At 37.9% G+C, this 12,027-nt stretch overlaps 1 protein-coding gene across 7 annotated transcripts in view; it reads right to left on the bottom strand.

Moving 5' to 3' along the window:
- Positions 1 to 12,027, bottom strand: part of LCLAT1 (lysocardiolipin acyltransferase 1) — a 121,204-nt gene that overhangs the window by 88,246 nt on the left and 20,931 nt on the right. For 2 of the 7 annotated variants that reach the window (XM_030499059.1, XM_030499063.1), the window contains exon 3: positions 1,468 to 1,857. The exons of 3 other annotated variants lie outside the window; for them this stretch is intronic. The gene's annotated coding sequence lies outside the window, so the exon portion shown is untranslated. Of the gene's footprint in view, positions 1 to 1,467; positions 1,858 to 8,363; positions 9,075 to 12,027 lie in introns of those variants that run through there. 2 more of the 7 variants (XM_030499065.1, XM_030499060.1) reach the window with 2 other exon arrangements.

Genomic DNA, 12,027 nt, shown 5'->3' with positions numbered 1-12,027 from the left:
ACTAGCATAGTAACAGCACGATAGAACACTTACACTAACTTGTGACATGGTTTAGTGCGAGATGTCCCTGCCCATGGCACAGGGGTTGGAACTGGATGATCTTAAGGTCCTTTCCAACCCTAACTATTCTATGATTCTATGATCCTGAAGAGTCTAACTATGAAAACAAAAAGGAGGGATGTAAAAGCAGATTTTGAGAGGCCTTAAAGCAAGGGACCCAACTTGCAAAGTTTCAGTGAAAGCTTTGTATTTGTGACCATCCTTTACAAAACAACTCTCGGTTTCAGAACAAAATATATTAATCCAAAACAATTCCTCCTTTTCTAGTTATAGTGTATGCTGCAAATGAATGTGATGCTGGATGGGTAATATTACAGCGTGGTTGGTTGTGTGTTGGGTTTTTTTTAGCAAAGTTGCTTTATTTAATTTTTTTATATCTTTTATACTATGACAGCCATCACCTGTAAAACAACAGAATTGCTAGACTATTTTATTCCTCTTCTTAGTAGCACTTTACATGCTGTAAAACTTCAGCAGGCCTCATGCTAAAAACCCTACCAGCAAACTTACTGAAGCCAGTGAGTCTCCACCTAGAACCAGTTGTGGGATCAGATTATGGATTTTATCTACTCTAAAAAGGGCTGAAAAGAAAAACTAGAGAGACTTACCTTTATTTCCCTACCATGTAAGCTATTCTGGCTAAACAGTACTTATACGAGAGAAGGAGAACAGTGCCTACAGACAAATTTATGTCACTATGGTATTTTTTTAAATAATGATAAATTGCTATTATCAATTGCAGATAACTCTGCCAAGGCTTTGTGTCTGTGCAACTGCCTCAGGCTTATTTCAATATTCTTCCAAGATAAATACCAAAGGAAAAAAAAAACTTTTGCAAATAACATTTAAAATGTTCTACCCGCTTAATTGGAAAATTCCATTCTTTAGAGAACTTGAATTCTGCAGGGCTGCCTTTGTCTCAGGAATACAGGGCACTTTGAAGCATACTTACACATCAGCAAATATCACATGGTTATAACAACTTTAAAAGCCACATAAATTGTCGTTTTCTAGAGTTACACTTACAGGCTGGCTGCTTTCCAAGGTAAGTATAGTAGCAAGAATAGGTGTGTTACCTGGCTGGCTTCGATGAAAAGGAGCAAAAATGCAGTAGTCCTGCAGGAAATTCACAAACATTTCACTCCCACCAGAAGCAGCAGAAACAGTTTACTTGCATTTGTTCCGTTTCTGGACAAGAAATCCTGCTCTCAATCTGCTATGTTTTGGTAAAGATGGAACACCCAAAGTAATATAGCCAAAACCTACACATTGCTAAACTACTGTCCTATTACTAACTAGTAATATTTCTGCTTCAAGACCTTACAGTGCTTTTCAGAGCCCTCTAGAGAACAGTCTTCAAATCTCAACTGCACAGCTCACCAGCAGCATCAGTCAACAGCGTATCCGGATATTTCTAAGATTACATTACAAACCAGCGTTAAGAATTGTAGCTTCAACCCCGTCTTCAGCTCTGCATTTCATTCTTTCCATCAGCTATAAAGGGAAGCTTATCTTCTGATAGAACTCCAAAGGGGTGTCCTCGGGGCTTCAAGTCAATCCAGGTCTTCAAAGCCATTTCTAACAAAGCACTGCATTTCACCGTGTAAAACCCTCCTTCACACATCTGTGTGGTGCTGTGCACAGAAGCAAGCTTCGCTTGGAAGACACGCAGCTGAGTTAGACAATCTGTACTTGAGCTAATAAAGCTCCGTGTCTCAGCAGGGATTCTCAGCCCATGCACAACAGCAGGCTGATGCAGATATGTTGCTTCTGATTCCAGGGCTACTGAATCTGATTCTATAAAACAAACAACATTTTTCTTCAAACTTCAGTGTTCTCAAAGCCAGAAAATGTTTTACCAATATAGTATAATAAAGCAACTCATGTTTCTTGTTAAAGTTGAATGGCTTTGGTCCCTCAAGGAAGACATGAACAAACACTTGATTCTTACTTGTAGAGTGTTTTGCATTTAGATGCAAAGGACCCAGTGCTACTGACAAACGAATAACAAAATGTTTCACATGAACATTTAGCGAGGTCACTTTAGCCTATAACAAATTAACAGTGTAAGAAGCTAAATAAAGTAATTCAATGCTGAAGCAACTGGGGAAGTTATCTGCCAGGGCTTACGCAATACTTTACTAAGCTGCCAGAAGAAAAATGGAAAAAAGCAACATCTAAGACTAAGATTTGGGGTTTTTAGCTTTGCATTATGTAAAACGGTAGCACATTTGAAACAGAACCTCAGTTTCTATTAAAGTTTGCCAGAACTTCAAGGAGCTTATGAAAAAAGAATTAGAAGTGGTTTAACAGGTGTTGGATTTCCCATCACAGAGGCCAAGCCAATGTTACAGTAAGAATGAGTTTCAAGTCAGCTGCAAAACATTTCTCAGTGGCCGATTCATTAGATAAACATGTTGTAGAAGACACATGAATGCTAGGCAATCCAAGAATAAAGTATCCATGAAATAATTACTGGACAACAAGTGACCTAGTCAGGGAAATAAGCCATTATGGCTATTCAGGGACTACTAGATTTTACATATGCGAGCAACGCTCTACCTTAACAAGAGCTGTTAAGCAAAAAAAACAGGAGGGAAAGAAGGAAAGCCTCACAAGAGCTATAGATAAAGAGGCATATTTGGGGCAGATGACCACTTCCAGTCTCCAACTCAGTTGAACTGATGTTGCTACAAAAGTGTCTTAAATGATGCAAAGTGATAGGAGAAAGGAACAAAAATACAGATCAACTTTTAAAAGACTATGATCATTGAAGCAAAAATGGTCTGGATAGATAAGGAAACGACACTGCTCATACCTCAGGGATGAGAAGCCAGAAGAATACCCTGACCTACACCAAAATTATCATGTGGAAGATAAAAGAGAAGCTGACAAGATAGACGAAGTCTAGAGAAGGTTATTTCTTGGTATCCCTTCTGCCCCTTAAAAGTAGTAATAATAAAACAAGTAATCTAACAGGAAATGCAATGACTCAATCTTTGCACTAGATAAATCATATCCAAAAAAGGAAGGTATTATCCAGATTTGGCTGTGCAGGTCATGCTACCAGAAATACCTAAACCAGGAATCTTCTAATAGCCGTTTCTGTAGTCATGGAACATGTTTTATATCAGCTGTATCTAGAATTTTCTTTAAGGCCAGACAGATTTAATGATCAAGCAATTCATCAGCAATTCATTATAAGGACTTTTTTTTTTCTTCACCTCTTGCTACAAGAATTCCTCTTCCAAGAAGATCCAGCATTCTCTCAGTTATTTCAATGTAAAAACATACCTTGGCATATAGCTCCCCTTTTAGCAAGTGCCCTGACCTTTCAGGAAAAGATTGTAGAAAACCAAAACCCCTGGAAAGCATGTGCTATTTCTGATGAGCATACTAATATATCACAGATGGAAAAGCTAGAAGAGCTCATCTTCAAGCTGTAAAATACGCTCATTAATAAGTGAAGTACCTGGACAACTGGCTAAGGATATATGAGAAAGCACATCCATCTTTATAGTTGAGTTTACAGAAGAATTCCCAAATGCAATCACAGCTCCTAACTGCCTTCAATGAGTTCATTGCAATGGGCACTGTGGAGGCAGTATTTTTATTGGGGAAATTTTAAATCATGGACGTGTCAAAAACAGATGCTGATGACATTCTGCTTCCCTCCCCTCATCATCAGTTTGAGGCTTCTCCTTGGGTCTTATGCAAATAAACACACTGCTGAAACTCTCAGTACTACCAAATAACCAAAGGACAATACATCTTTACATACTGTTCCATTCAAACCATACAGCCTCAAGAAAATTAGTCCACTTCTGGCATGGCTGCATGGCATGCTGAAGTTAAGACAAAACACCACAAGCACAGCTACAAAGTTGAATACAGAAGCACTAGCATTAAAAATAACAACATTGACTATGAAATATTCTTATGCCCCAGGACTAAGTGACATTTTTCATCTGAGCATGGAACAAACAGCTATCTTACCCTATACTGAGATGGTCAGCTCCGAAATATTTTTGTTGCCAGCATGACCATCAAGCAAACACCTTGATAAACAAGAGTAAGAGTAGTGATGGCAAATGATGCAACACAAGGATCAAGGACCTGATCTTACAGAGTATCACTTGAAGTCTATTAAGGGTACTCATGTGACCATAAGCAAATACTAACAAAAGCATGGAAACTATTTAGAGAAATTATAGTTAGAAGGCCTTCATCAAAACAGGGGACAGTAAAATTGTTCTTTTTACTAAAACCTTATGAATTAATTAACTGGCAGTTGGGTCAACTTGCCATTTTTCCTAGGGGAATAAAATCAAGAAGGCATGCAGGGATGCTGCTTTCCAAGCTCAAGGGCAGAATGAATAGTATATTAATTTCTCCTCTAGTGGAGGCACCTAATTGAAAAACACTCACTCTTGTATATCTCAACTCATCCTGAGCAGACTCTTAAACCGAATTCTCCACAATGGCACTAAAATAAGAGCCCCAGTGGCAAGCAAGGCAACGGTCCTGCCCTTCAGAGTTCTGGTATCTCGCCATATCCACCCTGAGCAACGACTGAGACAGCGACATCTCTGGAAAAGTTAAACTGTGATTGTTAAGTTAAAAGCAAGGTTTTAAGTTTAAAACTCCTAATTCTGACAGGGTGACATATGCAGACACTTCTCTGGAGTGCTTCCACTCTTAACACAAATACAATTTCTTGTATGTACTTTGATCTGAATTTATGCAAGAGCACTGTCTTCTCATGAGGGTAGCTCTTAATATGTAGATGGACCTACAAGCTCTCTACAGAAAGGCACAGAGAACTATATTGTTTTATTTAAAGATTAATAATACAGTTTTCAATGAATATGTTTGCAACTTCTACTGTTTGCAACTTATATTCTTCTGCATAGAATATAAATGTTTGCAACTACCTACAAATGTGTTGTGAGAAAAATACTGTTACATAGTATCAGTTATATACTCGGATTAACACAAAGAATCCAGATTAAGCCCATAATTTCTCAAGGCTAAACCATCTCATTTTTAATCTTACATAAAGTTCACCAACACTCAGAACCTTCTTCTCACACCAGTGATTTTCACCTGCTCCTGCTGTTGTTGCAGGTTAACAGCCAGAGAAAGGGGACAGAAAGAACCAAAACAATGCAGCAGTGGTAATAAAGGAACTTACTGTGTCAAACTGGAAAGCCCCGGATTACAGCTAAGCAAGGCAAAACAACATGCCTTCTAACAAAGACAATTTGAAGCCAATTACACCCAGAAGACGAATGTCCTGACTCAGGCGTATATGAGCCAGAGTTTTCCATTGCCCATCTTTCCCAAGAACCCTCATCTCATTCACTGAAGGAGGGGTAAAGCTGGTTGTTAAAAAGTTTTCAAAAGCACAATAAGGAGAAAATTTGAGGGAACATGGATTCCTGCTGAGCCCAGAGTTTTCAACAACAGCTAAGATTTATTATATTGACATTTTCTTTCCAATATAGATACAAGCTACAACGTGTGTTTCCTTCCCAATTCAGCCACAACTGAACATTTTATTGAACCACTACTGTAAGAAAGAAGCTTTCCACAACCATTTTTTAAAAAGATCTCTTCTTTTGGGATCAAACAGATATTTAAGTAATGCTGGTTGCGGGTGAGAAGAATCAATCATTGGACTACGTGATGTCAAGGATTGCTGAGCAATTAAATTTGGCTACTAATTTTACTGTATTGATGAGCATGTCAAAAAATAGATTCAGAAAAATACACTGAAGACAAATGTTCATGAAACTATTTCTTTAAGCCTTCATTTTTCCTCTGCCCTGGATTTGAATATATCAAGAAATGTAAACTACATCAATAGTTAGAAGTTTTATGGGCAATGCATAGAGTAACTCATTTTTAATAAAGATATTACTACCCGTACTTACTGTTTAATCAAAGTTCTCTTTTAATTTGTTTGTTCAGAAAACAAACTCACCCACCTTCACCAGTTTAATCCTATGACAAATTAACAGTCTTTTCAGAGAGTATGCTGAGATAACACAGCCCCAGAAATTCTATTTGGAAGCACTGGCTGCTCAAACAGCACATGCATAGCCCTGCGCTAGTCCCAGCATGTGCTGCTCTTTCATATATTCCCATTAGGCAAACGATGTGGAGGTAAAGCTGCAGTTGGTGCTTTGAAAGACTATCACTAGGGGCTAAACCCAAAAAATTCAAAGTATCATGTTTTTATTATGGAACAACCCATTTTCTAAGTTTCTAACAATATCAGATGAACCTGCCCATTCATTTCATCGCAGAAAGCAAAACTTTTTCTAGACAGTAGAATTGTAGAGTGTACAGTATTTACATTCAATCTTCATTATTCACATAAGCCATTTTTAAAGCCTCTCCTTGTAAATCACAACTGGTTCTAGTATTTCCTTTTATTTCATCTTTTCACTTTAACTTTTTTAAATGAAACTTGCTCCACAGAAACATCAGCAGTTGCGCTTGGTGGAATGGGGTAAGAGTTCACACAAAGCTCGCTCACTGCATAGGCAGTGATGACAGGATTTGTTAAATATGCATTTTCTCACCTTAAAGGTATCTCACTGGAACAGCCTGAGCACAAGAAGAAGTAGTAATGGTCTCTTGGCAGCACATATAAGCTGCCATTATGTGATGAAACATTAAACCACAAGCAGCTTCCAGAGCGAGACGTGCTTATGTAAAGGAGCACGTTTCTTCCAGTGTTTTAGCTTAAACACAGACTGAAGACAAAAGAACCGAAGTAATTTTAAGAATTGCCTTTAAGTCAGCTTTCACCTCTTTTGCATGGATATTACAATAACATTACTGTGTCTCTGGAGTAAGGTTTTTGTTGTTTGGGGTTGGTTTTTTTTTCCCCAAATCTTTGAGAGAAAAGATTAAATTGAAAAGAAATTAGCTGCCTTCTGCTTCATACCAGCAAAGTAGTACAGACTTTTTTAAATCCCGGATCAAAACTACCTTATGCAATTTGGAGTTTGCCAAGCCTAATACCAATCCATCAAAGAAGGATTTCCTTCATTTCATTTTGGGCATTTACATAAGTAACTTAAGTTGGGTCATCGGAATTACTCCCCCTCATTTCCCAACTCATTTCACTCCATTCAGGAGGCTAATCCTATAATCTAACTACACAAAAGAAAACTCTACTTTCTCTTCCTCAGAAGCAGCAAATATACACACAGCTTATTTTCATGGAGGCTTGATCTACAGGTGGTTAATGCTTTAGAACTCCTGGGTAAAATTTGCAATCACAGTAGGAAAAGCTAAAGAGACACTTAATCTCCGGGATGCCTCAATCTCCTCACATCTTTGTGACTTTAGAACCCACCAAAAACTACTATAAAGGCAGTATTTTTTTCAAGCTTTTCTTCTGAGAAAAGGAAGCGAAGGAACAAGGTAGATGGAAGAGTTTCCTGTTATGAATAAAGGTTTTCCTCCAACAACATAACAATCATTGCTGTACACCCACACAGCTTAGAGTTTTGAACAGAGTTTCATCAAATAATGAAGTTTAGCCCCTTCAAGCTGTTTTAGAGATCTGTTCAAGACCCAGGTTATCAGGCTCACTAACATTTATGTATTAAAAGGACAAGAAGTGATGATGGAAATTGCCATTTTTCTTTTTACATGCAGGAAGTGACTAAACATGCGCAGAGCCACAACAGACTTCAGCAATGAGAAAGTTTGCAAAATGAAGTGCTTCTGCAGCACAGCTCCCTCTTCAGTTTTCTTTCAGTTTGTTCCTGCTCACTTACACATACAAAAGAATATTCTTCACCAATGCCACCAGAAGATACTTGGAAAAGCTGTGTTAGATTCAGACTGTATTTTAGTTGTCATAGGCTTATCCTCCTCAAAACTTAAATTCAGAAGATACCGTTAGATCATGTTTATGGAAGGCTATTCAATTCAGTTCACTTAGCCAACAGTAGTTTGCCTAGAACAACCTTCCAAAAGGTTGCCCTGTTTGAAAATACCAGCATGCAGATATCTAACATCTCCCACTATTCTGCTATTGACCCATACTTTGATTTAATAATTTTGCTTCTATAAAGATAATTGCAAGCTAACCATGAAACTTCAGTCTTCATTTAGATAAACCGGCAAAGATAACCATGTATCACGAACAGCTAAGTAAAACACATCACAAACATTACTGACTTTGATTACCCAAACTTATTTTCCATATAATCACACGTATTCAAAGACCATCCCAGGCCAGAAGCACACTGGACAAGCATCACCATGACCACTAGAATCTTCCCTTAGACGGTCTGATTTTCGAAAGACATTATGAATTAAAAGAAGTAATCTACAGATGATTAACACATCAGACAGAATGATTCCCTACGCAGTATGCTGTGAGGTTAATCTATTACCCTCTAATAGTTCCAAGGATATAAACTATTACTAATGCCATGAGTACCCCAACCTCCCTCCACAGACACACTCTTAACATATGCAATGCATTAGCAATAGGCTACCAGTCCTTAATAACGGACTATTTAGTACAGTCATTAAAGTAGTTAACATTTTAAATGCCACTTTGATTCCAACAATTTTCTTCCTTTTGTCAAGTCAACTATATTCAATGGATAATTTCCCTCCTGACTGAGGAACAGCCACATTTGTCTCCAGTCAAATTATTCCCAATTCAAAAGAATAAACAGTGACCAAGCTAGGAAATTTACTTTGCCTAGATTATCCAGGGACTTTCGAGTGTGCACCTAGTTTACAAGAACGTGGCCTTCCAACAAATACTTACAGCTATTTGTACATTCAGAGACAAGAACACAGAAACAGGATTGTAAAAATCAAACACAGCAGCAAGGTTTTGCTCAGAGTTCCTATCTGGTTGAACAAACAGTTGAAGAGCAAATATCAGTATTTAGATGTACTGATACTTCAAAACAAGCTAAGAATATACAGTTTACACTGGAAATGCATAAATACATCTAAATCAAAAGTGAGGTGCAATACATCTACCTATTCCTGGATCAAAACCCCCTCCATTTTAGAAAGAGGAACTAAGCCAGCATTGCCACAGTCAAGGAAATTGCCACTTTCTCTCAGTATTGCAAGTTCCTTTGACATAACATACGTTAAGGCAAGGAAATTTCTCTAGTTATATTGAGGTAGGAGGGTGAGTGGGGTAGTTTTTATGGAGTTTTTTATTATTTTACTTCAATCTTATTTTGGATTTCAGTTTTCAGCCCATTCTTCAGACTTCAAGTATCCCAAACTTGTTTCAGATGTAATAATTTTTCCAACTAAAAATGATGCTATTAGTGATATGGAAGAGCATAGCTAATAAGTCAGCTTCAATTTCTCTACAAACAAGCTCCTTTTTCATAAAGGATACAGGAGTTTAACCATGAAATTTTCAACATTAGGAGGACTGCTCTGCTTATGAGGAGGACAGGTACGCATGCTTCTAATTAAGAGCAAGTGACATTCTTCATTCAAGGCTCTCCATTTGGTTGTTTTATAAGTAAGTTTGGAGAAAGGAGACAGTTACAGAAAAAGGAGTATACATTCACATAAATTAAGATACTACCATGTGTAAATCAAACTGAATAACCTCTGTAGGCAATTTTATTTCTAGTATTTAAGATTTTCCAAACAAATTAATCATGTTAGAATTTACGTAATTTCATTTGTTTCACTAGTGAGATCACATGCTTTTTCAAAAGATTCAGGTCCTTGTTTAATAATATGGTTTATGTGAATCCTGGAAGGGGGTAGGGAATGAAGGGGAAAAGAGGACAGGCCTTAATTCACTGCAAGGAGCATTTAGATAGTTTGGCGATCAGATCACAAAAACCTTTATAGAATAAGATATTCCAAGAAGTGCTGCCAAGATCTTCAAGGGTTTGCAATGCTTCAGATGCATTGAATTGTTATGCTAAACTTTAATTCCACTAGAAGAACATACTCTTTGTGGCTATTTCTACAACAGAAGTAAGCTGTACCTTACTGGTACTAGAAGAACCCAGAGAGTCTTGATTTTCTTTTCCTTGTAAGAAAAGCTACATTGCAGAGCTTTAAGCACATCCAAGTGTTTGGTCAGACTAGATGTATTCACAGTAAATAAAGTATTTATGGATTCCATAGAACTTATTTTATGAGTGGCAATGACTCCAGGTTGGTGAAGGACTCTGGTGTTCCATCAGCCTTTTACATCTCTCACACTGGACAGTTTCTCCAATAAAAATGAATTAGTCGTTAAGTTTTTGATCCAGAAAAGAGCTGCTTTTACCACTGCAGAAGATGGCGGGTGGCATTTCAGAAAACGAGTACTAGGAAAGTCTGTATCCAGCAGAAAGAGTATACATCAGCATGAAACGAAAACTGCAAGTCAGAAACTATGAAACCATAACTAATTCCCTCATTGACCTTCTATCAATTGAAGACCTTTGCAATCATCAATAGACACCTGCTAAAATAAAACACCCTACTTCCCACCACCTTTTCCCTCACACAATACAGCTCTGACTAACATCCGTTTTCTTTGGAAGTGTATTCCTTGCTTCCTGTCTTTGCCCTTGGGCTATAAAGAGAACTTAGAGAAAAGAGAGCATCTGTCCTTATGGAAAATAGAAGAATAACTTCAACACTGAATATATACCTTTGCAAAGTCCACTTCACACTGGTCAGGAAAAAGCTACCTGCTTGTCTTAAAGAAAAAAAGAAAAAAGAAGAAAAGACCCAACTATGGACTTAAAAAGGAATCAAGAAGGAAATGAGTCATGGGGAAAATTTCAGGGAAATTTCACATGAAAAGGAAACCCATGAGCAATGTCATAAAAATTTTCCACACTCGGTCTGCCCCCCCCCCCCCTTCTTTTTCTTTCCCGGAGGCTTGATGGAAGAGGACAGGCCTCAAAATACTTTAATTTATCCTGCTATTCGAGGCAGAACAAAACAGAGAATAGAGCACAGTATGCTCTGACACCCTCAAGATTTGTCTGTTGCATCTTTTTATTCACAGAATAAAAAGAAAAAATGTATTGCATCAAGAACTGGCAACTATAAGCATTCAAAAACTATGAATCAGATTGCCAAAAAACCAATTGCACATTCACTAACCATTCCACTTCCAGTTTTCAGACATGCTGTCAGGAAATGAATGGTTTCTTTCTTGCGCTACGTCAAACGGGCAGGTGGAAAATTCCCAAGCACGTTCTTCTCATGACTATGTTCTCAATCAGTTGGAAAGCAAATGTTTCAAAGACTCAGCAAGGTCATTTGGATTTATGTCTAAGTAAGTTCCCTCCCTGACACTTTGAGCCAGCCTTCTATCTTTGCTTCTGCACTAGAGAAACCAAACACTTGGGATTGTTCAGACAGAAGGGGGAAAAGATCCCTACAGACGAAGAGAGGTCCTACTATCAGTTGGCTTTACTTAAGCAAATTATCCTCTTTCCTCTGTGAATATCTTAAGTCAACACCTAATTAAAGAAAGAAAAGCAAGCTGCTTTGCTGTTTCAGGTCAACATACTTTTTTATGGAGAGCACAATAGTTTAGGGAACAGAAGGAGACACCAGCTGGAAGCACTGAAGGACACTGATCTTCTGAGCTTCTCAGAAGATGGAGGCACAGTGCTCTGCTTGATACGTTTACCTGTTCACATGCTAAAGAGCATTCAGATGCAGTCCTGATTCTGAACAGGGCTCAAGAAAAGGCTTTCTCAAGAAAAGTTTACCACAAACAGAGTCAGCAGGATAATTTGTTTGAATGAATTGAAAACAAGAAAAATTGAGCCTCATGCAAAACATTTGTTTCCAGGAGGCTCACAAAGGGATTCTGCTACTGAAATGACATCGTGTTTGTGTCTAGAACAAGTGTGGTTTTCCAAGAGTCTTCCAATGAGACATTGCCTGGAGCCTATGAATCAAGTTTTCTATCTTTTGCACTCTCCA

This window comes from Strigops habroptila, chromosome 10 (genome assembly GCF_004027225.2).
Source record: "Strigops habroptila isolate Jane chromosome 10, bStrHab1.2.pri, whole genome shotgun sequence".
Taxonomy (NCBI): Eukaryota; Metazoa; Chordata; class Aves; order Psittaciformes; family Psittacidae; genus Strigops; species Strigops habroptila.
Note: the sequence above shows the minus strand (reverse complement) of the source record. Positions and strands in the feature narration are given on the sequence as shown.